At 40.7% G+C, this 12,907-nt stretch overlaps 1 pseudogene; it reads left to right on the top strand.

Moving 5' to 3' along the window:
* The first annotated feature begins 3,256 nt into the window (after positions 1–3,256).
* LOC131744273 (mitochondrial intermembrane space import and assembly protein 40 pseudogene) lies at positions 3,257–3,725 on the top strand (annotated as a pseudogene).
* The last annotated feature ends 9,182 nt before the right edge of the window (positions 3,726–12,907 follow it).

Below are 12,907 nucleotides of genomic sequence, written 5' to 3'. Positions count from 1 at the left end.
AATAACCTACATCAGGGTACTGAAACAGGAGGGAAAGGGGCAGGGCACAACCTTTAGAGGAATGACGTAGCCCGAGGACATGACGTAAACTGATTAGAACCAAACGGGTCCAAGATGGCAGACAAGTTGACTTCCACTAGACCTTGAGCCTCAGTATATGCTCATCGTAACACATCGGCAAGCGAAATGACATACCCACAGGCACCATGACAGTTCCAAGGCCGACCATAAGGATCAAAAAGTGGGCGGTGGCCCAGTTCCTGGAAATCCCCGCCCCTTCCGGAAATAGCAGGAATACCCCTCCCCCTCATTAGCCTGTGAAATTACCCACCCCTATAAGAACTGAAAACCTCCACACCCTGGTGCTGCCCTCGCCTTCTGAGATGGTCCACGCTCTGTCTGTGGAGTGTGTTTCTAAGTAAATCCCCTTCTTACCTATCACTTTGTTTCTCACTGAATTCTTTCTGTGATGAGACTTCGAGAACCTGGGTTTCATTAAGTTCTGAAGCCAGGTGTGTGATCTCAGTTGGAAAGCTGTGGGTTTTGGCCGGGTTCGAGTCCGGGCACGTGGGTTCAAGTCCCAGTCTGAGGTGCACGGTTTCAGTACCAGTCCTAATGTTGACTCCTTATGGCATCATTATTATTCCATGACAAATTAGAGCTTTAAGAGATCATTTAACATTTTCAGTAGTTTTTATAGCTAATTTTATTAGTCTAGGCAATTGCCTGCACCTGTTTCAACAGTCAAATCGAATTTTTGCTTTACTAAATTAACTCAGTTCTGAGTAAACTTTTAAAAATGCATATATTTTAAAAAGCAAGCAGAAACATTTTGGTGTGTGTCTTCTGTACCATAGAAACTATCGTGGAAATGTGTGTCAGAATGTTGTCAATAATGCCTTAAATGTGCTATTTCCTTTCCCTCCTCTTCTGGCTCAGTGCGATGGATCTGGGTGGTAGGTTACTGTTGTAATCTTCTCTACACTGTGTCACAGACTCTGTCATTATTCAGTTCCTAATTTATCAGAGGTTTTTTAAAAAAACTGAAGTAATATTTGATTTTCAATGTTGTGTTAGTTTCATGTGCACAGCAAAGTGATTCAGATCTTTTTCAGATTCTTTTCCATTATAGGTTATTACAAGATATTGACTACGGTTCCCTGTGCTATACAGTAGGTCTTTGTTGTTTATCTATTTTATATACAGTAGTGTGTATCTATTGTATTAATCCCAAACTCCTAATTTATCCCTCCCCTGCCCGTTCCCTTTATGGTAACCATACGTTTGTTTTCTACGTCTGTTCGTTATCAGAGTGTTTTTGGTTGGAATATTTTCCCTCACCCACATTTTGGATCTCTTAATGACTAATTTATTTTTCATAATCCATGGGCTCTTCAGAAACCTCAAATCATATTTAACTGGCTTTAGCTGAGAGTCTGTTGACACAGACGGTCTCAAAGTGGATTATACTTCAATTCCTTGACCCTCAGTATTCATACGAGATTGATAATAAAGATAAATAAAATTATAACGGTGAAATTGATGAGACTAATGGATATTAATGTTTTTAAACACAAATATATATTAGGAATATATATTAGAACACAAGTGTCCTTGAGCTAGAACTTGTGTTGGAGATCTTTGAATACTCTGTTTTTTTGGTAAGGTTAAGAGAATCCAAAAAAGAATCACTTTTTATTACCAAGGGGAATGAATGCTGTCAAATTATTATATTGATGATCCTAATTCAAAGCTTCAAAGTGGTTTCTAAGTCAAGTGTTAAGATATTAAGCGCACACTGAGGCACTGTGTTAGAAAATCCTATAAAGCAGTTCAAAAAGTAGGGTTTCCCCTCTTCCCTTCACGATGTGCTAAAGCAGACTGACAGCATGGGGCCCGGCTCAAAGCCACGGATTTAGGAAATGTTGGGGAAAAACAGCACTACCGTTAAAATTGTGTGCAGAAAGTTTAAATTCATTGCTGCATCTTTTTTTTTTTTTTTTGCGGTATGCGGGCCTCTCACTGTTGTGGCCTCTCCCGTTGCGGAGCACAGGCTCCGGACGCACAGGCCTAGCGGCCATGGCTCACGGGCTTAGTTGCTCCGCGGCATGTGGGATCTTCCCGGACCAGGGTACGAACCCGTGTCTCCTGCATCGGCAGGCGGATTCTCAACCACTGCGCCACCAGGGAAGCCCTGCTGCATCTTTAAAAGACATTTCCATCGATTACTGGTTTTATTGATTTTGGATTTTTCCCTTGTAATTTCTAAGGCTGATAAAAATATAATTGAACACCGAGAGAAACTGGAGTTCTAATTCTCATTCTATTTCTGTGCCATAATTAGTTTTTATTAATCTTTCTCTCCAAATCTGGGTTGCTGTGTGAATAACAAGCATGTCTTAATACATATGGGTTTTCATTCTATATTTTAAATAATACGGCTATAGTGTTGGGAAGGAAAAAACTGGCTGGTAAACCTGAAAAAAGTACAAAAGCTATTTCCTTCCTTCGAACCTTCCTTTTTCTACATTCTTTAACTGTAGTTCATGATCATTAGTAGTTTGACGTTGAAGTTAAGGAGAAAGTGATTACATATTTACTTTTGCTCCTGAAATCATTGTTTGTACTTAAAATATCTTTACCTGGATGATTTGCTGTTCTTTCTCAAGTGTCCCTTTTTGGGGGGACTTCCCTGGTGGCACAGTGATTAGGAATCCGCCTGCCAATTCAGGGGACGTGGGTTCGAGCCCTGGTCCGGGAAGATCCCACATGCCACGGAGCAGCTAAGCCCATGCGCCACAACTACTGAGCCCACGAGCCACGACTACTGAAGCCCGTGCGCCTAGAGCCCGTGCTCTGCAACAAGAGAAGCCACCGCAATGAGAAGCCTGCACACCGCAACCAAGAGTAGCCCCCGCTCGCTGCAACTAGAGAAAGCCCACGCGCAGCAACGAAGACCCAACACAGCCAAAAATAAATAAATAAAGTGTCCGCTTTTTCTTGCCACTAATGCAACCAAGAAGGAATCACTTTATTGAAAAATTGTAAACTGGCCTCTAAGTACTAGACCAGGCATTCAAAGAGATACCGTTTATCTGGAATATTTTTTTAAGTGGTATTTGTGGTCTTGTTACCAGGGCACGACTCGAGTCTGGTCACTCATTATCAGTTATTCAACATCAGCCTTGAACGGATGGGACCGATGGCGTGCGGCCACCGCCGCGATCGCCGCGAGGTCGGAGCGCTGGGCTGCACCATGGCCTACTGCCGGCATGAAAGGAAGGATAGAATCACATCGGTGACCAAAGAAGACCGTGAAACGCCAAGCAACGCGGAGCTGGTGGCTGACGACCCCAGTGATCCGTGCGAGGAGCACGGACTGATCCTGCCCTACCGAGGCGACATCAACTGCAACTGTCCGTGCCTGGGGGGATGGCCAGCGGCCCATGTGGGGAACAGTTCAAGGCGGCCTTCTCCTGCTTCCATTGCAGCACAGAGGATGTCAAGGGGTCGGACTGTGTAGACCCTTCCAGGCCATGCAGGAGTGCATGCAGAAGTACCCGGACCTCTATCCCCAGGAGGAGGAAACGCCAGGGGATGGATCAGAGGAAACGGCTGCCTCTGAGGCCATCGCAACCAAAGAAGAGGAGAGAGAGGTCCAGCTAATGAGGGCACGGGAGGAATTCTCTTCTCAGATTGTCCTGAATTTTGCCACTTGGAAATAATGTGCTGAATAATCTCAGCAAACAATAAAAACTACCTGGGAGTGTCTGGTGAGTGAGCTGATTTATTCTGACTCATTGTATCCCTTTTAGTAGATTTTATACCCAGTTGGAAAGTGAAATAGAAACAAAATATCGTCCTTTAGAAATGCTGGAGGGGGGCCATTCCTTGTAGAAGAGGCAGGATGGTCAGACCTTGAGTGTTTGAGGAAGTGCTCTGCTTCGTTTCCGATATAATTTGGTTTCCAGTTTGCATTGAGCTCCAGGTTTTCTACATTTGGAAAACAGAGCTTTGGACCCCCTGAGTGACTCCCTTTGTCAGTGCAGAGAAAAGCTGTTTTTTTTCTGTTGTTGCTATTCCAAAAGCCCTGGTTTGCGCTGTGTTCACACTGGCTCTGTCTCAGCCTGTTCAGATGTAATGTTCTTGAGAGGTGGGCACCTAATCATTACCAAAGTAGCACCCGAGAGAGAGGAAACCACGTCAATTAAAAGGAAAACATGATTTTAAAAAAACCAAAAAAAACAGATGGGACCACACGTCCCACCCCAGAGGCACGCTCACTCTGGTCTAGTTCATCACCCAAACCCAGCTCAAATGCAGCTGTCAAGGGCATTTATTCCCCCAATGCTGGTAAACTGGAGATGTCAGACAGTGAAATTTGAAGATCACACGGTAACTACATCGTGTTCAGTAACCACACAGACAGACACACGCGAGCGGAGAGAGTTAGGGCTGTTTTGCTGGTTCCAGAGGTGAAGCAACTAAAGCCATTGTTAAACTATTGATAGAAGGAGTTCCACCATGGCTGCTGCGAAGCCAAAATCCTTGATCTCCTTGTGGGGAATTGAGCCCCTGCCCTGGAAAGGTTCGAGGTCTAGTGTGAGGAAGGTGGACACGTAAAGAGACGATTGTTACGGGTTTGAAATAAGAAAGCATTTCTCCTTCCCTGGAAAGAGTGGCCTGGGGGCCAGAAACAAAGCTTTTCCCTTCTCTCCCAGGGCTGACCTCCAATATGCAGATGACTTAGCTGATAGTCATAGCTAGAAAAAGCAGAATGAGCTAGAATTTCAAAACTACACCTGAACCACTACCACTCACCCGTTCAACTGGGCTACAGTGCAAATACTATCACGAGAATTAAGATGTGTATTGAGTATGTGTGTGTTCACGTTGCTTAATTCACTATTATCTTTCTAACACCAGGCGTCTAGGAATTTCTTATTTTCATTTTTATGGCAGCAGAAGAAAGAAAAATTGGTTTAGAAGCACTTTTAGAAGAGAATATGCCGAATTATTTCCTCAGGCATAGTACTCGAACCGGCAGCTGGGCTAACGCAATGCTGAATTCTGAACTACTTTCCCTTTTAAGACCCCATTTAGATCATAGTTTGGAGTGTGGCAGGAAGTACAGCTTGAAAGTTGACATCAAGTTAAGTAGCAGAGGGTAGGTGAGTTATCTTGCCCACCTAGGGTGTGTAGAACATATCTAAAATACTCTACAATATATATTTATTAGCATAAATGCTTCTGCCAGTTCAAGAATTGGCTAAAGATTGGCCTCTTCCGGCGAGCTTTAGTCACTCATGTTTCCGCCCCTGGTCCACATGCATATGATCCCATTCCAGTACTTTGCATTTCCCTCTTTCCAGTCTACCTGGGCTGGTGGTTTTGGTGTGTTTACTTAGGACTGTGATGCTTGACTAGATCAGAACTTCTTGAAAACCAGGTCAGCTTCTATGTCCTCCGGTTTACTCAGTAGCATAAAGTGTTGCCTGCTAATCAATTCTAATTTTTAAGAATCCTAATTTTCAAAAAGATTCTTAGTTTACCTTTTTCCTGAGAAAACTGCTTTTTGTTTTTTTTGGATAAGCATACGCTGACTTGTCCCTAATTTTCAGGTAACAGATAGTGGCACAATTCTAAGTAACGAAGTACTGTATTCTCTTGGACCCAGGACTAAAGTTTCGAATAAAACCAGTTGTAATTTCCAACCCAGTATGAGCTGCATGAAGAGAATTGGAGGGACTTCCCTGGTGGTCCAGTGGTTAAGAATCCACCTTCCAACGGAGGGGACATGGGTTCGATCCCTGGTCGGGGAACTAAGATCCCACATGCCGTGGGGAAACTAAACCCATACGCGGCAACCAGAGAAAAGCCCGCAACGAAGACTCAGCGCGGCCAAAAAAAAAGAAAAAGAAAGACAGAGAGAACTGGAGTACGTTTAATTTACAGCAAGGAGTAGAAATTGGTTTGTGATTCAGTGAAATGAGCATCAAAAAAGATAAGTGTTTCAGAGAATAAAGTCCATCAACACCTGGATTTGACAAAACTAGTTGACAAAAATTCAAATGAGTTAGTTATAGAGTTGCTATCATGAAAAAATATGATACCTAATAGGTTTTTTTTTTTTTACTTAATTTTTTTTTTTTTAGAGCAGTTTTGCTGTTACGGCAAAATTGAGAGGACGGTATAACGATTTCCCACGTAACCCTTGCTTGCCCCAATACGTGTATTACCTTGTAGGATTTTTGCATTTTGTATTTCAGGTACTTTCAGAAGCAAGCTAGGCAAAACCATGTAAAAGTGGGAGAAAAAACCCCAACAACTTTACAAATGTCAGAACCTTCAGACATTTAAAATAGTGCTGAGCGTGGTTATGGGAGAGGGTTCACTGTAATCTATATTGAAACCAGGCCGATGGGCTTATTTATAACCTATGGTTGCTGAAATAACATTCTTTGTTAGCACTAGAATTTCCCTGAGTGCTTTATGTAGGAAAAATGACACTTGTAGTCATCTTCTGATTTAATTGCTTCTTCATACTTTTTTGGGGGAGAAAAGCTTATTTTTTAAGAAATGAGGAGCCTCTATAGAAAATTGCATTTCCCAAGAAAGCAATTTATTAACCCAATACACTTAAGTCTTTAGAAATAAATCAAGTTGGATTTCTATAGTAACAAATAGAAGCAGAACTCCAAATACCTGCAAAATATAAATTAGGATAAAACGTGGCTCCGAGTTAAATGTGAGAGAGTGAATAAACCAACGGACAATGGCCAGGACAATGGCTCTCTGACCCACAGTCTCTGCGGCAAGTGGCCCAGAAAGGTCAGAGCTTGGTCAGTGACTGCCAGCTTTCCTAGTTTCGTCAATCCCACCTCCATTTCAACTCAGGGCCAAACACAGAAAGGTACACATGCTCCCCAAACCAATCACGTGAGATGTCCTCTCTGGTTGGCTCAACTCCACGTCCATCAGGCCAACAACGTCCAATCAGGGCGTTCCTGAAGCCTTGCCTTGTGACAACATAGAGCTTTCCCACTTCCCTGCTGCCTGCCAAATACAAGTGATGGTGGCTGACTCCCATTGCTGTTACAAGCTCTGAATAAATAGCCTCCTTTTGTTCTCATCTGGGTAGTCTTTGTGCATTTCCCCAAGTGGAAAATGTGTAGTAGAACTCCAAGTTTTTGAAAATAAGCTGAAAAACTTCTCAGTGGTGTTGGAAAATGTAGTCATGTGCTCTCTTAATCACTGAAACACTAAAAGCTTATTAGGCTAATTACATGACTTTTGCCTATAGTCAATCAACCAGCAAATATTTATTGAGATTTGGGACTCTGCCCCGTTCAGTGGTGGGGAAGGTATTGAAGTTGTATACATTAGGGCGAGCGAGTATTAGAGATCAATCACCAGCCAACTTTGTGTTCAGTACGTGCCTCGGTCAAGACTCAGGCATCAGTTATTCCCGGAATTAACTCGTGGTTTTGCTGTTTAGGAGCCCTGTGACCTTGGGCAAATAACTTTGTTTTCAAATCTCAGAATATTTATCTTTATAATAAATATCTACCATATAGGATTGCTGTTATATTACATTAAATAATTCAGCTAAAATGCCTCATAATTTGCTACTAGTAAATACTGTATACTATGTGATAACTCATTATAGTACATGCTCACTATTTTAAAATGCAGGAGCCGAATAAAGCATACTTTCCATCCTTGGGGAAATTATCTATTGGAAAGGAAATGATGATTTACAGGAAGTTTATACGGAGTGGTTCAAGAACTCTGTGAGACAATGCATAATTAATTTATTATTTATACAGTGTTGAATTGGGTGGCACAGTATTTAAGTGCTTTGAGGGTTGGTTGATGGGAAATGAAAGCGGGCTAGACTGGTTTGGAAAGAACGTTTGGAAGAGGAGGCAGATAGTGCTGATCTTGCCTGGCGAGATTGGGAGAGGTGGAAGGAAGATCTCCACCTATCTACAATTAAAGCTCTGCCGACTCCCCAACTCCCGGATTCCCAATAGACCTTGTGAATCTGCGAAGAGCCTGGCTTGCTGGGAAGGGAGAATTTTTATCAACAAACTGTGGGAATTAAGGATAGCTGGATAGGAAGGGCAGATTACAGAGGGTGGTCTTAAGAATCAGACACATCAATGTGTTTAGATTTAGATATCTTAAGAAAGCGAATGCTGTATCAAGTGGTATTTCAGGGAGTTTGATTTAGCTGTAGGGTGGGTTAGCAGAAGCAGCAGGGAGCCTAAAGTTAGTAGGAAAGCATCAAACTGTGAGACGATGCCAGCCTGGGCTAAGGTGGTTATGGTAGAAGTGGAGAGAGAGAAACTTTCTGGAGGAAGAATACCTAGGACTTGGCAAGGGAATGGTTACAGGGAATTAAATAACAGTAATAATGACTACTTATTAGCACTTGTATGTGGGAGGTATTACATAAAAGAAATATCCTTTACGTAAGTATCTGGCAAAACAACGGAGATTGGAACTTTCTTGAGAATTGTAGGCATTTGAACTCTAGGAGTGTGCATGGCGTGAACTTTACAATTCATAAATAAATGGATGCGCTCACTTTATGCATGAATATTTATGAATAAAACAATGAATAATATTAATCTTTAACAACTCACGTAGTAGGTTACTAATACAGAGCCTGCGGTGAAATGTGAAATTAAAAACACTGCGGGCGTGGACATCGCATTTCCCTGAGAGCCTTTCGCAGCCCACGGGTTGCTCCTTCACAAACAGCCAGTTGCCCCCAGACGTCCTACTTTGAGAAATTCTGCTCTGGGTCATGTAATCATTTCTCCTCTCAGCCTGGTTGACCAGAAGGTAGCCTGCATAAAACAAGCTGTTTTCTTGTTCCTGAGTGTTTCTGCTGAGTCCTTCCTCTGCTAGTTTCCATTGTTCTGTGGCAACTTACTGGTGCAATTTCAAATTGGCTACTAAAAAAGCAGGCAATGTTTTCAAGAGCCCCTCTTTCCTATCTTTAAGAATGAGAACCTAAATATAATACTTTGGACTCTTAATAGGCACCAGGCCCTGATGTTCTATTGACTTTATCTCATTTAACCCTCACAAGAGTGCTTGCAAGGCCGACTTTTATGCTCCTGGTATTACCAAGGAGTAAACCAAAGGGGAAATTGGTTAAAATCACTTGGTCAGTGACATGTAACCAACAGGAGGTGGAGTCAGGGTAGGAACCCTGGTTGATCTGTCCAGTTGCTTAGCACTGTACTTCCTCTTAAAGAAGATGTAAAACTGGAGATGACTCCAAGTTCAACATGAGAACGGTAAGGCTGTTGCCAGGGCAAGGTAACCCAAGGAAGAGAAATGGCCAGAGGCAAAATGGGAGAAGGGAGCTAGTAAGTTCAGTTTAGAACATGAGTAGTTTGGGGTGATGAGTAAACATCCAAATAAAAACTTACTCTGGAATATTACTCCCATAACACCAATTTTCAAATAATACGTATCAACACACTGGCAATATTCACTGAAAATCACTATCAAGAGATTTTGCATAACTCCGTGTTAAGATCCTAAGGGGGAAATGTATATATCAAGAAGGGTTTCTTTTCTTGTCAGACAGACTTAATTTGCAATTAACCACAAAGAATATCTGCCTACTCCTTCCCTCTTTGCTTTAGTGCTGGCAGCTCTTTCTACCTTGGCTTCTGTTACCTACATTTGAGGTATTTATTACTGTGCTGAGTCACATGGGCTTTGAAGGTTTTGTTCAAATCCAGGAATGATGTAGATCTCATTAGATGGGCTATTCTCATCTGAAAAGAACCAAGGGAGTCAGAAGAGAGATCCAGTTCAATACTTGCTATAAGGAAATAAGCCGACTGGAGAAGTTCTCAGATTAAATCTAATTCAACATTATTTAGAAAAAAACCCAGTGGAGACATAATTCATCGGTAAGGCTCGGACTAGGATGCCTTGCTATGCCAGATGAATTCAAGGTACAGTGCCACTTTGAAAAGAAAGAATTGTTGCCCAGACTCACGCATAATCACACGGTTCAGGGCTGGTTTTATACGGATTGTAGAAAACCTTTCTTGTTATTCACACACTTAGGATGACTCCATCAAGTTAAGATAGATGATAATTCCTTTTGTGCGGAGAGAATTTTATGGGAGGATGGTGTTCACTCTTCAGTTTGAAAGGTAAAGACTCATCATGGAGAAATAAAGCATGTGAAGCCAGCTTTGGAGCTAGTAAAACAAATAAAAATCGCTTGATCGTAAACTGTAAAACGAAGTACCTTATTAGCTGGTGTGTGGTTACAGGAGAATTATCACAGGCTTGAGTGTTAGAAAAATCTGGCTTCAACCCTCTGTTTACCACTTGGTAGCTGTGGAACATGGAACAGGATGCAAAAACAGAACAACTCGAGTAAGAAATAAGTAACAATACTTTTGGATTATAGACCAAAAATATATATTTCTATCAATATGAACTCATGGATATCTATTTTATCTTTGTCCCATAATATGAAATTATGGTTATTGATTTCTTGCTTAAGTTGTTCTAATGTTGGCCATCGGGAGCTCTTTCAGGTTGGTTCCTATGACTTTCGCAAAGTCCCATCTTTTCTTTCTTTTCCTTCTTTCCTCCCCTCCTCCCTCCCTCCCTTCATTCTTTCCTGCCTTCCTTCTCTTCTTTCTCCCTGCCATTTTCTCTTTCTTTCTTTTTCAGTTCTTTCTTACTTTCTGTAACCATAAGATGCTCCAGGCTCACCTTGTATTTTTCCAGCCTCATCCCTGGAATCAACCATTTCTCCAAGAATCCCTGGTTTCTTTTATTGGAGAACCAACTTCCGTGTGTGTGTGTGTGTGTGTGTGTGTGTGTGTGTGTGTGTGTGAAGGTAATAAACTATGACTCCATATCGATATGTCCAATCTGGTACCACAGGGTTCATTCTAGCCTTTCCCCTTTCCTTATTTGTGTCTTCTTTCTCTAACAATAAGAAATCTGGTTCTCCTTATCTACACTGTATTTACTTATTTGTTCAAACTTAGTATGTAAATAAAGACGCTTCAGCATTCTTAACTCATTCTTTTTGAGAACAAACTTTACCAATTCAACTACAATGCTTGTGTACAATTCCGTTTGTGTACACTATTCAGACAAAGTACCCCTTTTCAGGTTAGCTCGTTCTTCCCTGTCCTCGTTAGTGTGGTTGTGTGATTTATTTGTAATTTTTTAGAGCCATTTATCACAGTCTGTATTTCCTCTTTATTCACATCCTTGTTGAGTTTTCTATTAACCTGCAATAAAAATTGTTTATTTTTGTGCTGTATGTGTCTGTAGGGTTTGCAAATGTATTTTTTCTTTATCAATTGTTTTTTTGGCATCAATCTAAAAACCCTTTACATAGCCTCAAATCATACAGATTTACTCCTATATTTTTTTCTGGGAATTTTATAATTTTATATTTTACATTCAGGTCTATGATCCTTTTTGAATCAAGTTTAGTATAAAATAGAAGGTATGGTTTGAGGGTTTTTAAAAATGCATATAGATATTCAAATGTTCTATAGTTTGTTGCAGTGATTATTCTTTCTTTATCAAATTGCCTTTGTAACTTTGTAAAAAACGATTTGACTACATTTGTGAGGATTTATTTCTGTGCTCTTGTTCTATTTCATTGATGTATGTGTCTATTATTTCACCAATACCACACTGTCTTGATTATTGTATCTTGAATATGCATAGTAGGAGTTTTCCATCCTATTTCCCTCTTTTCCAAATTTGTCATGTATATTCTAGTTCATTTGTCTCATTAAGATTGTACATATGGTATTTTTTTTTCATAAATGTTTGATAGAATTCAGCAGTGAAATCATCTGGGACTGTAGTTTTCTTGGAAGTTCTTAAAGCAGGAATTTAGTTACTTTCATAGATCCAGGACTTTTGGAGGTATCTATCTCTTCTGGTAATTTGTGTCTCTCAAGGATTGGTCTATTTCACCTAAGATTTCAAATTTATGTTCATTGAGTTTTGTAATAGGCCCATATTCTTCTTTTAATATTTCCGGGGCTTGTACTGATATCCACTTTTCATGATATTGGTTATTTGTATCATATATCTTTATTTTCTTGGTCAATATGGCTAGAGATTTATCAATTTTCTTGATGTTTCCGAAGAATTAACTTTGGTTTCATAGATTTTCTTTACTGATTTTTGGTTTTAATTTCATCAGTGTGTCTACTTGTCTTTATTTCCTTTTTTCTACCTGCTTTGAGTTTAGTTAGCGCTTCTAATTTCTTAAGGTAAGAGCTTACATTATTGACTTGTGATTTTTTCTAATATAAGCATTTGAATGCTATACATTTTTCTCTAAGCACTGCTTTCTCTGCATGCCACAAATTTTGATAGGTTTTATTTTCCTTTGAATTCAGTTAAAAGTATTTCTTAACTTTCCTGAGACTTCCTTTTCCACCCATGGATTATTTAGAACTAAGTTTTTAATATCCAGCCATTTTGAGATTTTCCACATATCCTGTTACTGATTTTCAGTTTAACTCCGTTCAGGTCTGAGAACGTATTTTGTGTGATTTCTATGTTTAAAAATTTGTTGAGGTTTGTTTTGTGGAACAGGATGAGACTGCCTGGGTGTGAGCTTTGTCTTTACCATGGTAACTATCAGTATACCGTAGTATGCCATATGCTCCAAGGCGTATTTTTTTGTTTGGGCCTCGGGGGCCGGGGTGGGGGTCTATCTGCTGAATTCTGAGTTTGGATATCCCTTGGCACTGTGCCTCAAGGAAGATGGCTTAAATGCTCTTCTTCTCCTGTTCCCTCTCATCAGGGTTCTGCAGTTATTTACTGTTTCGAACTTCTTAGCTTGGAGCTGGAGTTGGCGTTGGTCACTGTTGTT

The sequence above is a fragment of the Kogia breviceps genome, chromosome 17 (genome assembly GCF_026419965.1).
Source record: "Kogia breviceps isolate mKogBre1 chromosome 17, mKogBre1 haplotype 1, whole genome shotgun sequence".
Classification (NCBI taxonomy): domain Eukaryota; kingdom Metazoa; phylum Chordata; class Mammalia; order Artiodactyla; family Physeteridae; genus Kogia; species Kogia breviceps.
This window is presented reverse-complemented; position numbering and strand designations above follow the sequence as displayed.